We start from the raw sequence: 24,059 nt of genomic DNA on the forward strand, positions 1-24,059 counted from the left end.
TGTAACAGCTCTATCCTAGGGACTATGCAAACCGTAAAAGGCCATGTCACTAAAGGAAATAAATAATGTTAAATGAAACTCAGAGTTAGTCAAGCAAAATTTCAGCTCTGCTCAGTGCTAACAATTTCTGGTCTGGATAAGCTGCTAGTGGGGAAGTTATGATCTTGGTATAATGTTGGAATGAAAACGCCATCCCAGCTTCTCATTACCAATGATGAGAACGAATATACAGACGAGAGACACCATGGTTAAGCATTATATTTTGTCACTGGGTGTCAAGACAATTTTCAGATACTCTGATTTTTGTTTAAGAGAGGTGGCCCACGATGAGATGGCACAGTAATGCTACCAAATAAATAATGCTTATCTTCCAGTCCTACAGCTGAGTGATAGCCTTTGCCTAGAAATTGAATGAACAGTTTAATGGTAGTTCAAATAGTAGCGAATAGTTGTTTGCCAGTTTACAATCACTTATTCTCGTTCGCTCTCTGTCATTTTCTGAGCTATGTTGCAGTTAAGAAAGCTGTCATACAAAATGAAAGTGGCTTTTTCAAGCAGAAAACAAATGTACTCTGGCTGGCAGACTGGCATTTAATCATTCAGTCTTTTAGCGTCATTACTCTGCTGCCAGCATAAAACGCCCTGCATTGTTTATAGAGGAGGAGACAGGCTGTGAACACCTGGCCCTTGTGGCATCTTTTGCCAGCCTCTGTAAGTGGGTATCAGTGAGGTCTTTGTCATCAGGCTGGGAGGTGATCTTTCTTGCTGTGACGTCTAGGTGATCAGCCACAGACCACTCTAAGGACCGTGGCTTTGGATTTCATGTCTCTTGGCTTAGGGTCGAGAGGTTTAGGACTCAATCCTCCCTCTTTGACTTGAATCATGGCATGGCCCTCCATTGCTCAGGAATTAGAAGCTATTTAAAATCCAGCCTCTTGTACTCTTTTGTGGTTTCTCCATGATATAAACTAGTTAACAAATGTGAACTTCAGTGTCTGACAAGACTAATCATAATAAAAGCCAGGGCCTCTGGAAATGTGAATATCCAGTGTCCCTCCCTCCTTCATCATTCTACTGTGCACATTAGCTGGATAGTGTCTTTGGAGTGGAAGGCAAAGGTGTTACTAAATGCACTTACATAGAGAAGGGTCAGATCATTCATGCTCATGGGTCATCACTTGCTCCCTTCTATCAGCTCCAGGTAGCTCTGAATCTGATGATGTTTGATAAGGATTCTGATAGTGCCCATTTTACTCTGGACTCAAGATGTACCCTAACCAGGAAGTAGAAAGTAAAGGCACCCTGTTGCAGAAGGAAAAGCAGTGCTTGATGCCTGCTCCTGGTCCCATATGTAAGAAGCAAGGTGACTGTCAACATAGTATTGAAATTGGTTGACTCAGTAAACTAAAAATTATATATTTGGATCATCAGATCTTTATTTCAGAGTTGTGTTCAGCCATTCTGTATGTATGGGTTATAATGTCCATTCTTCATAGACAGCATTTTAGTAAAAGCTTGCTTGTTTTCTCTCTCTTTCTCTCTCTCTCTCTATCTTTCTTTCTTTCTTAATTTACAGATTTCTTTATGGGGAACCATTAGGATAAATATAAACAGTTTAGATGGAAACTTCCCATAAGGTTCCCTTAATTTCTTCTAGAATATAAATTGATAGGTAAAGAGCAGACACAATGTAAAAAGGTCTGGCAGTCATGAAAAGAGAAAGGCTGAACTGGATTACTTAATCTCAAGGAACACTTAAAATGGCCACATTTATTGTGCTAAAAAAAAAAGGAAGAATGCATTAAATGAGTGATTTATGTTGTTTACACTTATATGTCAAAGGTGTTGATGTAGATTCAAATCAGGCATTGGCTTAAGGTTCTTTTGAAATAAAGTCTGTTACAAATAAATAAATGTTGTTTGTCTTTAGTCTGCTGTATCTTTGATTTTTTTTTCCCCAATGAATGCCACACAATCTTCAAAATCCAATTAGACTTCCTATCAGCAGCGTTAGAAGTCAGTCTCTTCCAAAGATGTCTATACTGTAAGAAAAAAAAAAAGACTCTATTTCACCCCGTGCAAGGAATATCAGGATTAATCAAGGCCCAGTTTGCAAGAACATTTGTATTTCTACTGAAATTCGGATCCCCGCTGAGCCTCCTAAGGAACAGGGAAATAAGAGAAACACCAAGAATGCTTTTATACTAGAATGTGAAGTAAAGCTCTCTCTGATTCACCAGTTCCCCAAATCCAGCCTCCAGAGCTGAAGTTAAAGCCACCATTTGCTATCAGGAGTTGGTAATAGGCTATTTGTTTTCAGTAGGAAATAGAAACAGAAAGACCAAGGGGGAAAAATAAGCTAACACCAGTTAGAATGAAGTATTTGTGTTGTTAAAGTGTCAGGCAGAAACTTACACTGTGTGGGATTATGTGAGTCACCTGGCACCCCTGCAAGTCTGAGCCATCCTTCCTACTTTAGCCCTGCCTTTCCCCTATTTGTCATAGAACCACATCAGGGTCCTTGCTATTAGATCTGCTTTGATTTCTACCCCTTGTGGAAAATTGTTTAGTGCCATTGTCAGTGCGCCAACTATACTCCAGACATTTTAATCTTGTAAAATGTTCCCCTTCGTTACACAGGGGAGTCTGCTATTGAGCATCAGATGTTATCATGAATGATAAGGGCTTTGTATGCATATCTCTTTCCAATTCACTTTATTAGCATCCCAGGTGATTTTAACTTATAGTTGTATATCGTGTGCCTCTAATAGTCATCACGTGTCTTCTAAGGTTGTCTCTGTAAGCACATCCATTTCACTCTGTGTACTGCAGACCACTGTCTGAGCAGTAGTAGGAGAAGGGACTGGATAAGCTATGAGTATGTAGGATCATACTGACAAGCAGAATGCTAAGAGACACTGAAAGGTCCTATGGGAAATGCTATCACAACAGAGAAGCAAGGACGTGAGAGATATTTAAGGAATGGAATTTCCAGGAAAAATGGAAGTGGAGAAAGTAATGACCTCAAATATTTTGGTTTAGGCAAGAATAATTTTCTTTTTTTTTTTTCGTTGTTTTTGTTTTGTTTTGTTTTGTTTTTTTGAGACAGGGTTTCTCTGTATAGCCCTGGCTGTCCTAGAACTCACTTTGTAGACCAGGCTGAAATCTGCCTGCCTCTGCCTCCCAAGTGCTGGGATTAAGGGCGTGCACCACCACTGCCCAGCAAGAATAATTTTCTTACAAGTCATTCAGCAAGGATTCTTTACTGCTCTTGTGAGCTAGCAGCATGCTTGCCGATGAACTAAAGAAAATGGTATCCCATTGCTCATTGGTTCCTTCATTCGTTCATCATCTCTCTACCAATGTTGCCTATCAACTGAGTTGCTAAAATCTCAGTATTCAACACCCTTCCTTGTAATTCTCCCACATTCTGGACATGTGCCTAGATTTTTTTTTCTTCCATAGGCACCACCAAGAATAGAATATATTCAAATGACTACATAACACAGAAGTAGAATGAATTTCCTTTTCTGTGGTAAGGCTACGGGGCGAAATGGAAAGAAAACTTAAGGAGGAGACGGGATTTTGATGAATAAGTAACCAGTAGAAGGAAAAAAAGGAAAACACAGACTTCAGATTGGGAATGTCTTCGTGCAGAAGGGACAGAAGCAGAGAATTTCCTGGTGTCCCTTTCCTTCCTCTCGTATTTAATCAGTCCCTCCTCATGTTTTCATGTAACCAAACTCCATTTCCATAAACATCAGATGCCAAGAATATGCAAAGATGACAATGGTTTTCCTCTCTGAACCTTGATTCCTCCTCACTGCAGAGGAAAGGGGGCTTCGAACTTCCCCACAGCAGTGTGTTTCAAAGTAGAATCTGATGGAGGGAGGTAGACCCCTTAGAGCTAAACCTAGGCGGAAGCTGTTTCAACTAAAAGGGTGCAATGTCTGAATAAAGATATCCAGAGTGAAGTAGGTTCTTCTGACACCATGCCAGAGAGGAAGGAAGGGGTCACTTCTCACAGATTTGGGTGGGTTAATACATACAGATGGACAGACCATGGGGTAAAACCTACCCGCAAACCTGAAAATGATGGTGGGAGAAGGAAGGGGTTAAGAAATCAATAAATTGAACAGCAGTCAGCAGAAGTGACCAACAACAAGCCACAGAATCAGGTTCCTTACCAATGGGTTTCTTAGAGTCCTCTCTTTGGAGATCACCTTATTTTCTTCTGTTTCTGTGATCAAATACTCTAACAAAGACAAGTTAAGGGAGAACGGGCTTATTTTGTCTCAAAGTTCCAGGGAACAGACATTCTGGAAGGGAAGCCTTGGAAATCAGAATTGGTTTACTTTTGTCTTTTATTCAACGCATGATTCCAACTGGACTGGCACTACCCACTGTTAGTATGCACCTTCTTCCTACCTATTCATCCAATCAACATAGTCTATCACTAGCATTCCCAGAGTCTGAGCAATCACACCTAGGTGTGTCAGGAGGCATGACTTCTTTCTTTCTTGGTGATTCCAGATCCTGTCAGACTGACTGGTAACCCAAATGGCACAGGGAACCTATAGGTTTGATGTTGAAGGAAAATGTAAGATTTATCTTGTGTTCTGAGACATCATAATTTTTACTATGGTATGCATAATTTTCACTCTTTTGGTGATGGAGTTCGACCATATTCCTATAGTCTCCCCCTTCTGTTCTTGGGAGAAAACAAATTAAAAGCTTTGTCTGGTTTCCTTTTTTGACAGGCTAGTAAAAAAATAACCCCTTTCAGGGACACTGCTGAGAGAACATTGCTTACCCACAGTCGAAGACATAATTGGCATTATGATTCTCAGTTCACCTCCTTTGCCAGCAGATACCACTTTACTGATATTGATAATATACTGTAAGCATTGAGCTGATTTAAAAAAAAAGAAGAAGAAGAAAACAAACGCTGAATGCTTGTGCTTCTGAAGCACTCAATGTTATTGGGATCAGTGGTTTCAATTGGAAACATTTTATTTGTTCGTATAATAAAAAGCACATAATTGTTATTGGTCCCATGATTCCTTCTGGTGAATACAAGCGTGTTTGCCTTCACCCCAGACTTCATTGCTTTTTTATTCTGCATCATGCACTTTATTGATTTTTCTGTTACTATTATTTCCTTCAATAAGCCTTTTAAAAATAACACACTTTCTTTTCTTCACCGTGTTCCCACGTGCTTTGTTCTTATCCACAGGCTTCCTGAGAACTGGGAATAAGACTGGAGTGCCTTTTCCCTTACTGGTTCACTCTTTTTCTAGTTACCTCCTCCTATTGATTTTCCCTATGATATTATGTGTCAAGATTTTAGGTGGGGCCATGCATCATCATTTTTCTACCCCCCCCCCCGTTGTGTTTAAGACCCACTGGGGAAAGATATAGGCAAAAGGCAAGTGGAGATTAAATGTCAGCCTTTATGGCTGGTAAAGCTGGTTGCTGAGTGAGGTCCAATGGTGTTGATAGTTTTTTCTAGAGCTAGAATGCACTAGGTATGCAGCCACAGGCAAACGTGGCATATTGGAGATTCCTCATGCAGGTTACTCTTTCCTACTCAGCAACGCTGAGTGACTGGTTCTGTCCTCTTCATAGGCTCGCTCCAAGATAGAGTAAGAGGTGTACACCATGGTACGTTTTGACACATCTAGTACTCCCTGGACCAAGCCTCTATTTTCAAATGGAGGGCTCTTATAATTTTCTGCTGGTCCTGTTCTGAACATGCCATAGGAGTATGACAAGTAGCCTGGAAGCTTTCTTTGGGGAAGTCGTTTGAGGTAAGCCAATACATAAATAAAAATGAAATCAATCAATCAATCAAACAAACAAAAACCTCTGAGACCAAGATGACTCAGTTTCCACAAAAAGCTCATAATCTATCTTTGGTATTAGCGTTAAAGGAGAAGTAATTCAAGTTCAACCTTGTTTTCTCCCTCTGTTCTCACACCTGGGCCTGTGTATCTTACATGGACCAATAAGATGACAAGTACTTAGAACAAGTTGACTTTGTGTCTTGAGTAGTCTATATTTAAAACAGATGTATATTTCCCGCACTACCATTTCTAAATACTATTGCTATCATGATCCTGGAGAGATAATCTTTACTTCTTCAGAACAGGTATGAACAGTGTAGTCACTGGAAGCAGAAACTCGAGTGAATCATACTTCCTGAATTCTCGATGTTCAGTATTGAGTCAAATAATTGAAAGTGAGCTTTCTTGGTCCTTAGCTGTTTATATTGTATCCTAATTTTTAAGGGGTGATATTTCTCACATTAGTGAATTAGTTAAAGGTAGATACCCAAGTACTAGAGACATGGAATTTTATGATTTTATCAACTCGAATTCCTTCACTTCGTCCTCACTCTATCATTCTGTATAAATAAAAATAGACTAAAATGGAAGTTACGGGTATGAAATGAGAATGTTAGAAGTTGATAGGATGGGCTGATTCAATGCAGACCTTTTCAGAAGGGGGTTGTGTGAAAATGATCAGACACGTCAGTGGATGAATGAATGCATGGGATAAAATCAACTCATAAAATAAGATGTGGACTTCCCAAGTGGCCCCAAGGAATTCTGCTATTTTTCTCTGCACACTAGAATATACATCCAAATGACCCTAAAAGAGCTAGTGCATGCATTTTATCCACAGTATCCATTTCATATTTTCCCTACCTGATAGAAATGAAGGTGACATTATATGATAAACACAGGAGTTGCACACTCAAGTAGTTTCAATATTTGCAAAGTGTGGTGCTTAATAGTGCGAGCTCTTTAGTCCCACTGCCAGCCTTCCAGTTTCAGCCCCGTGACCATGAAGGTTATTTCACTTTCCTAGAACTCATTCCCCTCATTGGTCAAAAGGGATATGAGAGTAAGACTCTTGTGATGACTAAGTGAGAAATGCAGAGACTAGGGCCATATGAGCAAAAATCAAACTTTAATAATAGTTCAGAGATTTGAAGGGTGGACAAGGACACCAATATGAATGGGCAGACAGGATTCACACAAAAATATAAATGCATGTGCATATGCATGTGTATAAGCATAAAGGAAATAATCAAACCTTATGATGAGTTAGACAAATTTTAAATGCTATTATCTGTTTTTACTTCTTTAAAAAGACATTTATGAAATTAGATGGAAAAAATTTTAAGTCCCTTCTATGTCCATTGAGTTTGTGTCTGTCCCCTAAGTTGTTCAATAACCTGGAACAGATATGTGTGTGTGTGTGTGTGTGTGTGAATATATTTTTGATTATAGTTTATCAGTATTCTATAGAAACCATGTTTAGTAAACATACTAAACCTGACCAAATACCAGACAAGAAGCCACTGAGAAATGAATATGTTTCTTTTAAGTAGATGTGTCTAGTATGACGAGGAAGGCATGGCAGTGGTCAGCTCTGTGCTAGTGAGAATTTGCAACTGGAGCTCCTCATTATCACTGTAATGTATGTTTTACTGTTAAATTGGTGTGTGAACTTTGGGCTAACTGAGAAACTGCCTCTAAAGGAAGGGTTATACCTCACCCATCACTTCAAACAAAGGCACATTTATCTCAAAGTATCTTCCAAGACCTCCTATCTGGAGTTGGGCTTCCTCCTATCTGGAGTTGGGCTTCCTCTCCAACCTCCCAAATAAGCAAGACCTTGAAAATAGGTAACCCACATTCCACTGATCTAATTATTGTTTATCCCTTGACCTAAAACACCTAAAGCTTAAAAAAGAAGCTGGAAGGTCAGCCATGGGAAGCTCAGGGTGGGGAGAAAGCTCCATCAGAGCTGGAATACATGGGGAGAGCTCAGTCATTCTGAAGGAGGTTTGTGATTCCCTGACATGATGGTCCTTCCTTTCTGGTATTATTTGTTCCTTAACTTGGAAGTCTTATCCAAGTGGCATTCTTCTCATACAGGGACTCCCTCTAATGGGAACTCCAGTTGACTACCTCAACATGGTTTTTCCAATCAGTTTTAACCATGTGGTTTGATAATACCTCGTTTCTCTTCTCTCCTCCTCCTCCTCCTCCTCCTCCTCCTCCTCCTCCTCCTTCTTCTTCTTCTTCTCTCTCTCTCTCTCTCTCTCTCTCTCTATCTATCTCTATCTCTATCTCTATCTCTTCATATTTATTTGTCCCCATGTCCATGTGCCTAACACCTATCTCCTGCTATTTATTGTTCTATTTTGGCTCACTCTATTCTTAGTGAACAAAAAAAACTCAAAACGGATATTATGGATATTGTAAAACATGCTTCAGATTGCACAGAAGAGCCCTACATTCCAACAGAATAGAAGCAGGATCTGCCTAGACAGATCCACTTCCTCTCCAAGACTCCACATTCTCCAAAACAGCATGATCAGATAGTGACCAAACACTTGAACACATGAGTCTGTGTTTTGCATCCAAATGGCATCATGTAATATATATGTATCGGTGTAGTTCCTATTCCATTTTAAAAATAGTCTTCATGAAGTATAATTCACGTATGCAACTCATTTAAAGTATATAATACAAGAGTGTTTAGTGTGGCCAACTTTACTACAACCTGTTTTAGAGTATAAGACTATGAATAGTGGGCAAAGGATTAGTAGGAAAATGAAGGGAAAATAGGTTAGAGTGATTGCTAATGGTTACATTGTTTCTTCTTAGGTAATGAAGATGAAAATATCATTTCTCAAAAGCTATTATTAGGAATTATATATTCATGCATGTGTGTGCATAGGAATAATTAATGAAAAAGCATGGAGGAGTATAAATGGACTGGATTTAGAAAAGTAAAGGGGGGAAGTAAAGGAAGAAGTGAAGTAATTATTTTATAACCTTAAAAAGTAAAATAATTAGAAAAACTTGTTGGTGAAATTTATTCATATTATTAATAGTGACTTAAGGCATTATTTCTCATTATTGAATAGGGTTACTTTGCATTAATCCCATAGTTCAAGGGATGGCACTGGAGGTATTACCAATGTTTATCTATTCAAATTTTTGCTTGGATCAAACTTGATTACATTCTCTTATCAGCAGAAGCTAGCATAAAAATGGTCACAACAATTTGCATTTCCATCAACAGCTTGCAGAATTGCTAGTTTTTAAAATCTATAACCTGGTAAATTCAAGTTTGCACTGAATTTTGTTTTATTTTACAAATGTATGATAAATAGCAAAGTTATACATCCTCCTTTATTTGCTTGCATGTATTTCTATGTGACGCCAGACATTAAGTTTTGCCCATTTTTCTGCTGCTTTGATTTATTTTGTTCGTATTTGAGGCACTTTTCTTCTCTTCTGATTATTATTTTGTTAGATAATGTAAAATATTTTTGTGCCTAAAATAATTTTGATACCTATATGTGTTAAATACTATAATAGCAGAGTATTTCCATTCTTTTCTTATGATTTTCAAATTCGTGTTTAAGAGTTACATGCTGTCATAATGCCTCAATGACACTTTGTTCTAGGTACTTCCAACGTTGCTTGTTCTGTTTAGGTCCTTTATCTACATGGAACCCACTTAAAAAAATGATTGTGATTCAGATTTTAATTTTAATTTTTTATTTGATAAAGAATTTGTCTTAACATTAACTCTTAGTTACTTTTCCTGTGGCTGTGGTAAAATACTCAGACAAAAGCAACTTAAGAACCACGTAAGCTTCCTTCCCAGGCCCCAGGATTCTGAAGAGTTGCCACAGACTTCTATGGTGCTCCAGCTCCTGTGGGCAACAGGTACACAAGGTTCTAGTTCCTTAGGGCCAGCCCCAAAGTCAACCAGTTCATAGCAAAAGTCATCCCTGGATCATGAATTCCAGGTCCAAACTTCTGTAGTTCCTCGAGCCCAGGCATTGAGTAGTTCTCCTAGCTCCATGTGTTGACTGTTAAGCAGTACCCAGACCTCTAATCTCTGAAGCACCCTTTTGCTCAGTTAATTCTGGATAGATGCCCTAACACAAAAACAAAAAGAACATAAAAATCTGAAACCCTAAATAAATAAAATAACTTGAACTAATTCTAATCAGTGAAGTGGTAGACAATTACAACTTTAATACCAAAGGGGAAAAATGGAGAGCAGAGAGTGGGCAAAAAAACATATGATCGTAGAATGGAAGAATAAATATTATGAAAATGGACACCCTCTTTGTGCTAGTTGGTTTTTGTCAACTTGACACAAACCTAGACATATCTGGTACTTTTATCTGAGAAATATACCTATAAGATTGTCCTCTAGGCACCTCTGTGTGGTATTATCTTGACTAATGATTGATGTGTGTGGTGGTTTGAATAGGCTCATGTATCTAAATCCTGGGTCCCAAATAGGTGGAACTGTTTCAGAAGTGTGGCGTTTTTGGAGAATGTGGAGTAAGAGGACTAGAAGTAGGCTTTGATGCTTCAAGAGCTCAAACACCCACCATTCTCAGGTCTCAACCCCCTCTCCTTCCCTTCCTCCCTCCCTCCTCCCTCTCTCTCTCCCTCTCCCTCTCCCCTCTTCTCTCTCTCCTTCTCTCTCTCTCTCTCTCTCTCTCTCTCTCTCTCTCTCTCTCTCTCTCTCTCTCTCTCTCTCTCTCTCTCCTCCTCCTCTTCCTTCTCCTCCTCCTCCTCTCTCTCTCTTTCTTTCTCTTCTACCTCCCCCCTGCCCCTTTCCTCACCAGAAGCCATCTAGTGGCCATCCTGGAGGTGTCCCATGGCTTTTGTATGGCTTATGATGAATGAGCTCTATGAGGCAAGGTCTCAAAGACACTACATCCCAAGACTGCTTCTTCCAGTTGATATGCCTTTCCTATTATTATTAAATGTTATGTAAGAATCACTAGGTATTAGCCTACTGTTTTGGGCATATTTGTGCAGATCAACAAAGATTTACTGTCTTGTAGTGATGGTAGACAAATAGATGATTTCTTAGTTCTTACTGAAGATCCTATAGGAATTCCTAAAATTGTACTAGTAATTATTAAACCTTTTGTAATAACACTAATATTAAAGCCTTTTATGATATGAAATCTGCAATGAGAACTCTGCCAGTGTTCTCTCATCACAAGGTAATTGCTTCTGATATAGAAAGCAGATATTTACAACTTAGAACACATTCCAAGAGGTTGGAAAACAATAAACTAAAAGGTCATAAAAATGGAACTAATGATTTATTGTAGGTGCAAGGACAGAAGATAAAATATTAACTAGGTTTGTTTCTACAAAACTTCAATGATAACCTGGTCACAAAAATTGTGGATTTTAACTTTCTATAAACCTGTGGAGCCAATGATAGAAAATTAATGTTTAACTAGATAACTAGCCTTAATGAAAATGTGTATGAAGATTCTCTGTTGTAAACTTTTTATTCATGTATGATTTGAATTTATTTGTAAACTTTTACCATCTGAATGATGCATAAGTGTTGAGGAAGAGAATTTTTGCAGGAAATAAAATTTTGGAGAGAATTGTGGGAGAAGAACTTGAAAATAGATATTAAAATCACTTTTCAAAGTGTACCTGTGACTTTCACTTGCAGACTGGGAATTTAAATTCTCAGTCAGAGCAGTGAAGTTCCTGTGGAGATAACAAAGGCTACTTTGCTTAATTCCCTACTGTTTTAAGATGAGGTGCTAAACTGCCAAAGACTCCGGAGACTCTGAAGGTTCTAGCCTCAGAAGAACTCAGACAGAGGGGCAGCTACTACTGAAAAATAACTTAGAATAAAGATAAGTAAATGTGATTGTAATAAATGCAACCCTAACTTCTTGCCCCACAGTGTCTCTTTCCCCATACCTACCTTCAAGAAAGAGCAAGAACACTGGCAGAGATGACCTCCATGTCTCTCTCTCTCTCTCTCTCTCTCTCTCTCTCTCTGTCTCTCTCTCTTAAATCTCTTTCTGTCTCTGTCTCTGTCTCTCTCTGTCTCTGTCTCTCTCTGTCTCTGTCTCTCTCTCTTAAATCTCTTTCTGTCTCTGTCTCTCTCTCTTAAATCTCTTTCTGTCTCTGTCTGTCTGTCTGTCTGTCTGTCTGTCTGTCTGTCTGTCTCTCTCTCTCTCTCTCTCTCTCTCTCTCTCTCTCTCTCTCCCTACCTCTTATTTTCATACATGATGTGTGCTCTAAACCTACTGTTTCAGAACCATTTCTCCTTACCTGCTGCTATGCTTCCTATCATGATGATCATGGACCCTTCCTCTGAACTATAATTCATCTATAATTCTTTCTTCTATATGTTGCCTCAGTCATAGTATCTCTTCATAGAAATAGAAAAGTAAATAAGGCAATGTGAAAAGATCCAGATGATTGTGGGGTGTGCTACCTCTGAGCATGTGGTCCTGGAATGTGTAAGATAACAACAGGCTGAGGAAGCCATAAGAAAGAAAGCCAGTAAGCAACATTTCTCCAAAGCTTCAGTTCCAGTTCTTGTCTTCAGGCTCATGCCCTGACTTCCTTCAGTAATAAAGTGTGACCACAGAGTTGCAAGTTAAAATTAAACACTCTCCTCCCAAGATTCTTTTGGTCTTGCTGTTTTACTATACAGTAATAAAATACATACTAATATATTACCTAAAATGTGTAAGTTTAAAGCAATTCCTATAAAACTATAGTAGGTTCAATACAGTTCTTCACAGAGACTGAAAAAAATCATCTCTAAGTTCACATAAAAACAGCAACAAAAGGGTATAGTCAAAAAAAATCCTGAAAAATAATAGGTATCACTACTCCTGATTTCAAGTATTACTAGAGAACCATTGTATTAGAAACAGCACTATATGAGCAAAAAATGGACATGGTAACCAACAGAAAAGAATAAGCTCATGTTCCAACTGATATTTAACAAAGTAGCCTAAAGTATGCTTTGGAGAAAAGAAAGAATTGTCAATAAATATTGCTCAACAGGCTGCAACACTAATTCACAAATATCTCACTCTTCACAAATCTCAACTTGCAGTTTATCAAGTACTTCAACCCAAGACTTGAATTTGAAAGAGGAGAAAGTAGGGAATATACTTCAAGCTTATAAGAACAGTTAAGGACTTTCTGTTTAAGACTGAGTGCTACAAGCATTAAGACCAACAATTGACAAATGGGACTTCATCAAACTAAAAAGCTTTTGTATAGTAAGAGATACCATCATTTGAATGAAAAGACAAACCTCGGAATGAGACTTTTATATATTATAAATATATATGTGTGTGTGTGTAAATATACATATGTATGTAGGTAGGTATGTGTGTATGTATGTGTGTGTATTATTACCAGTTTTAACTTATTGATCTTTGAGTTGTTGGTCAGTGGGGTCTCATAAACTCTCATCAAATATTACAGACTTTTGTCGTATCCTTAAGTACACTCCGGAACTTGGTGGTAAGACCTAGTAATTGAAGACACCACATATATCAGTCATAAGATATGGAGAAATCAAACTGGTCCCAACCTGGAAGCTTTGTCCACACTGGCTAGCTTCCATGGCACTGGAAGACTCTAAGAATGTTACTGACGGAGAAAAAAAACCCAACAATCTCACCTAGCTCTGAACTTAATATGTTCAAATAATGACAACCCTAGAAAGATACGACACCTGATGCAATAGTACCTGGAATGCTATGAGAATAATCAACAATTTTCTGACTGTACTTGAAGCCTACTCTACAATATTGACCCAATGCCTAGTACAGTTAAGTGTGCCAAAATTCTGAAACTGGCTATAGGCAAAACCTTAGTACTACTATTGCGATAAATGGACAGAGTAATATTTATAGTTTTATATTCATAGATTAGTACCTCTCTCAACCTACAACATTATTACTGTATTTACATGTTGACTAATATAAAAACTTGTCAACAAGCAGAGAATAATATATTGTGGTTCACTCAACCGCAGATTAGAGAATGATAACCTACCCCAGGGCTCAGCGATTGTAACAGAAGTGATAGAAAAATTAAAAGAGCCAGGGAGAGGACTCCAGTGCCTGTATTCAAACACTATTTCCTTGATCTGACAGTGCAGCTGCACATACAGACTCAAGGCAGCTCAGCCTGTACGTACAGAACTTGAAGATCAAGTTAGAAAAGAATCCTACTATGGCTTGAAGAGGGTCTCATGAAGTTTCCACCTGATCGGAGGGCCTATGGGCAATTCACAACTACTTGGAGAGGGAGAGTCAGTTTTCTTCATGCTGCAGACCCCGAAAGGCTTCCTATTGCTCCAGTATGTAGTCCCACACCCATGCACACACAGGAAATACAAAATAAATTCAGTGGTTATTAAATGAAAAAGGAGATAGCACATAAAATTGGGAAGGAAAAAAGATAGATTGAATCCCAACATTATGTGTGTGTATGTATGTATGTATGTATGTACATATATATGTATGCATGTATTATTATATTATTATTATACATATTATGTACAAGTCTTAAATGAAACATTTCATTAAATTTAAAAAGAATAACTAAAATTCAATTTTAAATAAAGGTTGTGGCAAGCAATCCAAAAGAGCAAGCTTTTCTTTCCCTGTTACATGAGAAGCTATCAGTGACTCATGAATGTGAGGTCTTATAAACAACTTATTCCATATATTCCTTCAGTGTGACACTTTTCCGTCGGAGACTAATAGTTGGAAAACCTTTTATGAGAGGTGGAATTAGTCAGTTAGAAACAATCCCACCAAAACAACAGTCATAGATGAACAGGACAGAAGTCTAAACTTGTAGGAATGTTACTCAATCCATGTGTTAGTTTCCTGTCAATGAAAATAGCTGATGTATCTAACCTCACAGATGAACATCACAGAACATGAGAAAAATCAAGATGATACATCATGTGTATGGATATATTCTTTCCTAAATCCTCTCCACTGATCTTCTCGGTTTGAATCCAATTAACCTGCTTTTAACATTAAGATTCTCAAGTATTTAGTAGTAAGTACATGATAAGCCGACACATGGCAAATCGCACGCAGACCCTTCCAGAGTTTATTCTGGATTTCTTCCAAAGTATCTTTGTAGGGTAGCACAGGAAATTTAATGGTTTTATTCCCAGTAAGGAATGTTCATTAATTGAAAGAGTAGTTAATCTATCTCATTAATACTTAAGTGCGCACAGGGAACTGTATAAACCAGAAACACTATTCAGTGTTGGTAGCCAACAGCAATAGACTGAAGCAAGAGAGGCCTGCCTGCCTATTAAATGCCAAGGGAGGAACGATGCACATTAAGCGAGAATTGAGGACCATGTTCCTAGTATACTTCATTATTCTCAATGTTTCTTGTCCAATCCATCACTACTAAATAAAATAATAGGAGGATGGTTTGTGAACATAACTATAGATGCTAGATTATTTTAAAGCACAGGAGTCAATGGAATAAAGTGTTGGGGATTTGAAAAGATAAATAAGGCTGAGGAGCACCCCACCTAATTAGCCAAAAGAGAGAGAAGGTCTATATTATAAAATTAGAAATGAAAATGGAAACTTTACAACAGACACCAATAAAATTGGGAAAATCATAAGGACATACTTTGTAAAACTTGTATTTCTATGTTCTGTGATTCAATGTATACAGGATACAGAAAAGGATGTAGATGTGGGAAAGAATGGCGAGGAGGTAAATAAAATTCACAAAAAATAACAAAATGGGTAAAAACATAATTTCTTTCACTTACTGCTAACCAAAATGACTCAAGTGTTTGTAACTGGTAATTAAGAAATAAACTAGAAAATTATTTTCCTAAAGTATCACACTCATTGTCCTATGTTAAAAGATGAAAGTGAATCATTTGTCCTTTCCAGAGAGGATAATGTGAAAGGAGACAAGAAAACCCAAAATTCTAAGAAAAGAGAATTGGGAGAGACAGAGAGGAAGAGTATGCAACTGAGGATCAGAAAAATAAAGATACATGAGTATCTGCTGGGCTCATACAAAAGAAACGATGGCTTAGAACTGTGGTTTCCAACCTTGTGAATGTTATAACACTTTAATATATACAGTTCCTCACGCTGTGACCCCCAACCATTAAATTATTTTGTTGCTACTTCTTAATTGTATTTGTGCTACTATTATGTATCATAAGGAATCTAATATGCTTGTGGCATCCCTGGGAAAGAGGTGTTTGACACCTCCAAGGAGGTGAGAAACATTGCCTTAGAAGTTCATGTGGGATAAAGTTTGTAAAATACTAAGAAGTCTTTGAGTGAAAATGGAAATAAACATCCAATATCATAGACAGGGTAATTCTCACCCTTATAATTTATTTAAAAATTTTAACATGAAACATACCTTCCAAAGACAGAAGAGAAAATGAATGCCTACATATCAATGTAACTAAAAAATGATCATTGTAATTATTAACATTATTTTATTTTCATATCAATGACATTATTTTATTTTTGAGATCATAGTATATTTACATTTCTCTCTGTTTTCATCTCCCCAAGTTCTCCCATATACCCCTTCCTACTCTCCTTCAAATTTATGATCCCTTTTCATTAATTGTTATTGCATATATATAAATATAATATATATACATATATATGTCTGTGTGTGTCTGTGTGCATGTGTGTGTCTACATGTATATCCCTAAAATTTAGCCTGCTCTAGTCTATATAATATTACATATATATGCTTTTCAAAGTTGATAATTTGATATTACATAACCAATTGGTATGCTCTTCTCTGAAATTTTGATCACTGTCAAAATGCACAGAGAATCTTTCTATATAGTGAGCTCATGAAGAGAAACCAAAGTTTTAAAGAATAATTTTCAAAGAATAGATTTGTGAAGTATAATTTTATATAGGTACGCTCTTAATTTTTATAATTACACTTTTCTACAACAAAGTCTTTTCTATAAATTATGTCAAAAGAACATAATGTTTAAAGGATAAATCTAGCCAGCCACACACACACACACACAAACACACAAAAATACACATGTAGATTCATGTGGTTCAAATTTATATCAATAGAGGATATATATATATATATATATATATATATATATATATACATATACATATACATACATATATATGTATATATATATATTCCATAAGTAGGACATAACATTTATGACTAGAAACTCTTAGCACACTTTTGAAGCATATTTATACATTGTTTGCAGGTATTAAATATTTTATTGCTTTCTGTCTCCATTGTTTTATAAAAACAAGATGGAATTGCTGAAACAGGGAATATAGATCTCATAAAGCTAATATTGTTGAGACAAAGATGAAAATCACTCTGTGTGCCTTAGATGGTAAATCAACAAGACATGCGCTGGACTGACATTAGTCAAGTATTTGTTCAGTTGTGAATATGATAGCACACAGGAAGATGTTTGAAATTTGAAAAATAAGTCATTGAAATTTGAATGAAAAGAAAAAGTATAAATGAGGTAATTTTAACTCTCCATCCTGGATTCACTTTCTACTATAATCCTCTGCAGTTTATCATCTGGACTCTACAAGTCATCTTTGACATACAGTATCATGTATGTACTGTGAATAAAAGTATGGTTTGTTTAGTTTACATAAGATCAGAATACCACAAATAATTTCTGATTATCGAAACAAATGTTATTCATCAATTCTTCATGAACTGTCAATTCACACACCAACAAATATGTTATACAAAATAGACTTAGATCCTCTTATCCCAACTTTATAACAATAATGTGTTACAAAAGGTTATGGCTGGTGGCCATGATATTATTTTCAAGAGTGAAGAGAGTAGCCTCATAGTCCTTATTTTTCTTACAACCTCTTATTACTGTGCCAATGATTGTATCCATCTTTTTATGAACTTTTTTATCTAAGAAATCTTATATGTTCTCATTCATACAATTAATGTAAAAATAAAAGTGTAATTCCTATCCTTAAGCAATATATTAATCTCAATATAGTAAACCTTTAACAACATATATGGCACCCATTAAATGTTAGTATATTTCTGAACCTTCTCTCCTTTTCTAGTACCAAATCTGAATAATGTCTTCTTCCATAATTCATTGTTTCACTTATTGAACACTTATCAAGCATTTACTTTGTATCATTTTATTAGCCAAAAGAAATATTAGTTTCAATATAATTTATTGCCACTAGTAACTACTCTATTGAAATGAAGATATTGTATTTATGACCCAATAATTTACTGTAAGATTAAAAACTGCAAATGATGTGAATAAAAGTAAGGGATGAGACCTCTGCTTGGAAGTTTCTCTGTGAGGTTCCTAGAATATATGACCTGTGGAATAGAGAGCAGACTTTTAACAAGAAGGAAGAGGAGGAGGAGAAGGAGGAGGAGGAGGAGGAGGAGGAGGAGGAGGAGGAGGAGACAGGTAAAAAATGCTTCTTTTATTGGAATATATGAAACCAGGAGTTCAGGGATATTTTCAGGTCAGCATCAGAAAATCTTTAGAAATCTATATTTTTGATATCTAGGGATAAAATAAGGGAACACCATAATAGCAAGAGACAAGGGAAGTATAAATCCACAGAAGACAGTAAATCTGAGAGGACATGATTGTCTGATCAATGATGGTTGAGAGCAATGACATTTGAGTAAGGCTGGAATAAGGAAAAGCAGAAGACACATGAACTTGGGAGTCTAGTAAAGTGAAAGATTTCCTTTAAAATAAGAAGCCATCATTCTAAAAAGAAGTTTTTCAATGAACAGTAGTATACACTTTAATGGGAAAAAAGTCAAACACATGAAATATTTATATGTTTGTGTTTAAGACTGAATCTAAGTACAACTGAACAAACAGAAAGACTAATGAGGATTCAAAGCTTCCAACTTAATTTCTGGCAGGTCCAAGACTATAATTCATACTTCCTAAATAGGGCCCAATGCTAAAAAGTAGAAATTTGATTTAAAGAAATTGTGTGCTGATAAAGTCCCTGGGCAACTGGATTGACTGACTCATGCAAAAGAAACCTGGATAAATAAAATTTTAGCCAACATTATGTAAGATCTAGCACTCTGTCTTACCTGGATGGCTTTTGATCAAGTGAGTAGGTTACTCTAAATAAATTAACTAAGCAGAGCTCATAAGAGCTCACAGAGACTGAAGTGACAATTGTTGAACTTTCATGGGTCTGATCTATATCTTCTGCATATATTTGGTTGTGATTGTGTGGCTTTGTGGTTTTGTGGGACTCCTAACAGTAAGAGTGTGGGTATCTCTGACTTTTTAGTCTGTGCTTGGGACCCTTTTCTTTATTATTGGTTTGTATCATCTAGCCTTGGTATGAGAGTTTGTTCCTAGTCTTATTTTATTGTGTCATGCCATTTTCAATTAATATTCCTGGGGGAACCTGCTCTTTTTTTTTTTTTTAAAGGAAAATGGAGGAGTAGATGTTGGGAGAGGAGAGATGGAAGGAGGGAACAAGGAGGAGTGAAAAGAGAGTAAACTTCAGTCATGATGTTTTTGTTTAAGTGTAGAATGAGATTAGCATAAACGCCCAAGAGGAGAGAGAACCTGTAGAGACCATATCCTGAGATTAAGTAAGGCCCACTTTTGGGGGATGGGGTCATCCACTCATCTCCAACTTTTTAACTCAGAATAGCTCCTGTCTAAAGGATATATGGGGACAAAGTGTAGAGCAGAGACTGAAGGAAAAGACATCCAGAGACTGCCCCACCTGGAGATCCATCCCATATACAGACACCAAACCCAGACACTATTGTGGATGCCAACAAATGCTTGCTGACAGGAGCCTGTTATAGGGGTCTTCTGAGAGGATTTAACAGATCCTGACAAATACAGAGGCAGATGCTCACAGCCAACCATTGGACTGAGCATGGAGACCTCAATGGAGGAGTTAGAGAAAGGACTGAAGGAGTTGAAGGGGTTTGCAACCCCATAGGAAGAACAACAATATCAACCAACCAGACCCCTCCTCCACAGCTCCCAGGGACTAAACCACTGACCAAAGAGCACACATGGAGAGATCCACTGCTCCATCTCCATAAGTAGCAGAAAATGGCCTTATCTGGTATGGGAGGAGAGGCCCTTGGTCCTGTGAAGTCTCGATGCCCCAGAGTAGGGGAATGCCAGAGCAGTGATGTGGGAGTGGGTGGATGGGTGAGGGATCACCTTCTTAGAAGCAGGGAGAGAGCAGATGAGACAAAGGGGTTTGCAGAGGGGAAACCTGGAAAGGGGATAATATTTGAAATGTAAATAAATAAAATATCCAATAAAAAAAGAATTTGAAGAAGATATCTAAAGCTGGAAAGATCTCCCATGCTTATATATCAGTAGGATTAACAGTGAAAATGGCCATTTTACCAAGAGCAAACTCCAAATTCAATGCAATTCACATCAAAATTCCAACACAATTACAGACCATGAAAGAACAATTCATAACTTCATATGGTAAAACAGAAAAGTCAAGAATAGCTAAAATAATCCTTTACAATAAAAACAATTAACATTTATTAAGATATATAGTAAAAAAAAATAGATATCACACATGATCAGATGAATAATGTAAGCAAAGTACACCTAGAGAGAATGCAAATGGAAATACTAGAAGAATCCTTTTGATGGGCTTGAAGGGAGATTTGACAACATGGAAAGAAAAAAAATATCCTGTGAACTTCAATATGTGTTAATAGAAAGTATCCAATATGAAATACAAAAAGAAAAGAACAGAAAATTCCAGAGTAAAATAAATTAATAAAATGCAGCTGAGAACAACCAAAATCTTCCGGGCAGTATTCAATTACTGATGAAAATCTTAGAAGAAAAGGTGAGAGTGCAATACAAGATGGATACATGAAGAATTAAGGCTAAAGTGAAGATTTTCAATGAACACATAAATGAGCTTACTTAAACAGAGATTCCTAGGTTTTTGAAAAGTTTCATTAATAGGGAAAGTAATAGGAAGTTTTGAAATGGTTTGAAATACTCTGATATAAACTCATTCTACTTTTTTTCTGTAATAATGGATATGAGCTTGTAAGTAGTTTCCCATTGCCAGCTGATATGATGCTAAGCATAGTCAATAGATGACCCACAAGGGATCCTTGTTCTTCCCTGTTTCTATTGGGTTTCATGTTCTGTACTTAGCACTGGGAGAGCTTTTTCCTCAGAATTTGGCAGCAACAAGGCACTCACTCTTACAATGGGCTCCTCTAAATCCTGGGTCCATGCAGCATGAGGTATCAAGGGCAAGACCTAGACCTACATAATTTATGCTGAAGGTAGGAGAGATTGTTCTATAGATGAAGCCAATAAAAGATAAGAAAAATCAGAGTACACAACAGGCCTGAGCCGTATTGGTGTAGAACTCAACTTAGCATTTGTTTTCTATCCTGGGCATATGAAAGAGATTAACCCTTTAAATTAGAATTTCTATACTCTGTCTTCATTGTATATATTCAATCTTCTTTAATCAGCAGAAAATTTTAAATTTTAGCTACCACAGCCACAAAAGTGTATTTCTGTGACTCTTATTTTATGCTCATAATGCAATACATCTAGCTCACAGACATTCAGAAATTAGGGGAAATTTCTTCACTAATTACAGTTTCTCAGTTTTTAAAAATTTAATCTCCTTTTCTCTCACAATATAAATATGACACTGTAATCTCAAAAAATAACTGGTCGCTCTATTTATGCTCAGCCCTGGCTTTCCATCTGCATTTTTAAAATTTATTTCTGTAACAGTGGTAATTAAGTTAGACTTCTCGAACCAAATGATCATCCTAGATCCGAGGTAAAACTGCTAGTTATTCTTATGTGACCATATTATGAGAAAAATGTAAGACATTAATTTTGTAATCTGTGACTTGATCTTTTAACCTCTTGCAGAAGTAAAGTTTGAGATGATTTAACACTAGAAGCCTGCCCTTTATTCTCAGATTGGTGTCTATATTGAAATGTCTCATGGTATTCAGAATACTGTCTAACCAATGTTACTACCACTGTCTCCTCAACTTTCCCTAGATTGTCCCACCATTCCATTGAAAGTGTCCTTGACAGCTCCCCTTGTTCCCTGTGCTGCTCCATGCAATGCCCTCTCAGTACCTTTCAGCATTCTTTGCCTCTTGAAATTCTGTGATTTCTTCCACCTCACTAAACCTGTGCCGTCAGGTTTTATGGGGTTTCTTCTTCCTTGCTTCTCTTACAGCTGCTTGAACACCCAGACGCTACTTCAGTCTTTGTCTTCTTTTATCTGCTCTTTCTCTTGTGTGACATCACAAATAACTTTCTGTGACAGTTATACATTCATAATTGCTAAATTCATATGTCTCATCTCAATCTCTCCCTTAAAAATTAGGAGGTGCCATCGCCCTCCCATCACAATGGGGCATTCCTTGGTTGTTCTTTTTTTAAGATGGTACCCCAAAATCAGCATATGTAGACCTGTTTTGTTTTCTTCTCACACTCTTGTTTCTCCTGTTTTCTGACATAAATGTCTCTAATACTCAGTAGTTCATCCCAAAAATCGTGGTATTAAGATTGTTTTTTTTCAAGTCTTGTATCAAGTCTATTTCCATTATCCATGTCTATAAAATATATTCATTTCTGTCAATATCCAATATTTTACTAGAAGTGCTTTGCTACTCATTATGAACCCAAATGCTACCAACAGGCAAAGAGTCCAGGTCTGAAAACTATCCTAAGTTTGGTAATTAGGTGTGATCTCTGAAGCAAGGCCAATATGACTTAACAAGTAGAAGTAAAAAGTCACAAAATAGCAGAGGAAATGATAAGAATGGGATAAAGAGTTGTTGATAAAACATTATTTTGAGCATCACCAAAAAAGAAAATGTTTCCCAGTTTATGTTTTATGCTGACCCCAAGACAGAAGTGAAGTTGGGGATGTGCCAATAATCAACCAGAAGTTGAAATTGTTGTAAGTTGGAAATGTAATTTATGTACTCCTCCTATTGTTATGTGACACTAATCCTGTGGGCATGGGAACAAATTGATACCCACCTAGTAAGCTGATGACAGACCAAAATAAGGACGTATACTGCCAAATTCCAAAATGATGTATGGATTAGATAGGGTTTCTATCACTGTGATGAAATACTATGACAAAAAAAAAAAAAAAAAAAAAAAAAAAAAAAAAAAAAAAGGAAAAAGGAAGAAAGAAAAAAAGAAAAAAGTTGGGGGGAGGAAAGGGTTTTTCAGCTTACCCTTCTTTATTGTAGTTCATTTCTGAAGAAGTCAGGAACGGAAGTCAAGAAGGGCAGAAACCTGAAGGCATGAGCTGATGCAAAGGCCATGGAAGCATGCTGCTTACTGGCTTGTTCACATGGCTTACTCAGGCTGCTTTTATACAGAACCCAGGACCAGCAGCCCAGGGACTAAATCACTTATAGTGAGCTGGACCCTCCCCCACCACTCACAAAATAAGAAACTGTCTTACGGACTTGCCTAGAGCATGGTCTTATAGAGGCATTTCTTTCTTTCTTCATTAATCAAATTGAGATTTTTGTATATTTTTTTATTCACCTTACATCCCAATATCACACCCCTCTCCTCCCAATACTCCCCCCCCGACAGATCCTCTGCCCATCTACCCTCCTTCTCATCTCCACACAGCCACACAAAATACCTACTCCCAACACCCACACCACCCCTACCCTTACCCCACACTGGGCACATCAAATCACTGCAGTACTGTCCCACTGAGGCCAGAAAAGGCAGCCCAGTTAGGGGAATAGGATCTGCAGGCAGGCAACAGATTTAGAGACAGACTCTGCTCCAGTTGTTGGGGATGAAGACCAAGAGGCACTTTTTTAGTTGGGGGTTCACTTTTCTCACATGACTTTAGTTTGTGTCAAGTTAACATAAAACTATCCATCACAGTGTAACAATGAGTTTTATTGTGTCGAGTCACAACAGTGCAGACAAGGGGTTATTTATAAAAGCGGAAGTCACCCAAAGGTACCCTTGTCACCAGAAGCCCACTTAAGCATAGGTGACAGCTCATGAAGGGGTCTAGTGAAACTGATCAGTTTCAAGGAACTCTTCAATCTATTGTGTTTACTTCCTGCGTTTATGAAGCTTCCCTGCAGGATGAAATGTATTACTTCTCTTTA

General features: G+C 37.2%; 1 long non-coding RNA gene across 1 annotated transcript; it reads right to left on the reverse strand.

Moving 5' to 3' along the window:
- Nucleotides 1–1,801: 1,801 nt before the first annotated feature.
- Nucleotides 1,802–22,130, reverse strand: LOC116087718. Its single transcript, XR_004117581.1, has 2 exons — nucleotides 22,033–22,130; nucleotides 1,802–2,042 (listed from the first exon to the last, which is right to left on the reverse strand). It is a non-coding gene; the product is annotated as an uncharacterized LOC116087718 (long non-coding RNA).
- Nucleotides 22,131–24,059: the final 1,929 nt, after the last annotated feature.

This window comes from Mastomys coucha, unplaced genomic scaffold, assembly GCF_008632895.1.
Source record: "Mastomys coucha isolate ucsf_1 unplaced genomic scaffold, UCSF_Mcou_1 pScaffold13, whole genome shotgun sequence".
NCBI classification, from domain to species: domain Eukaryota; kingdom Metazoa; phylum Chordata; class Mammalia; order Rodentia; family Muridae; genus Mastomys; species Mastomys coucha.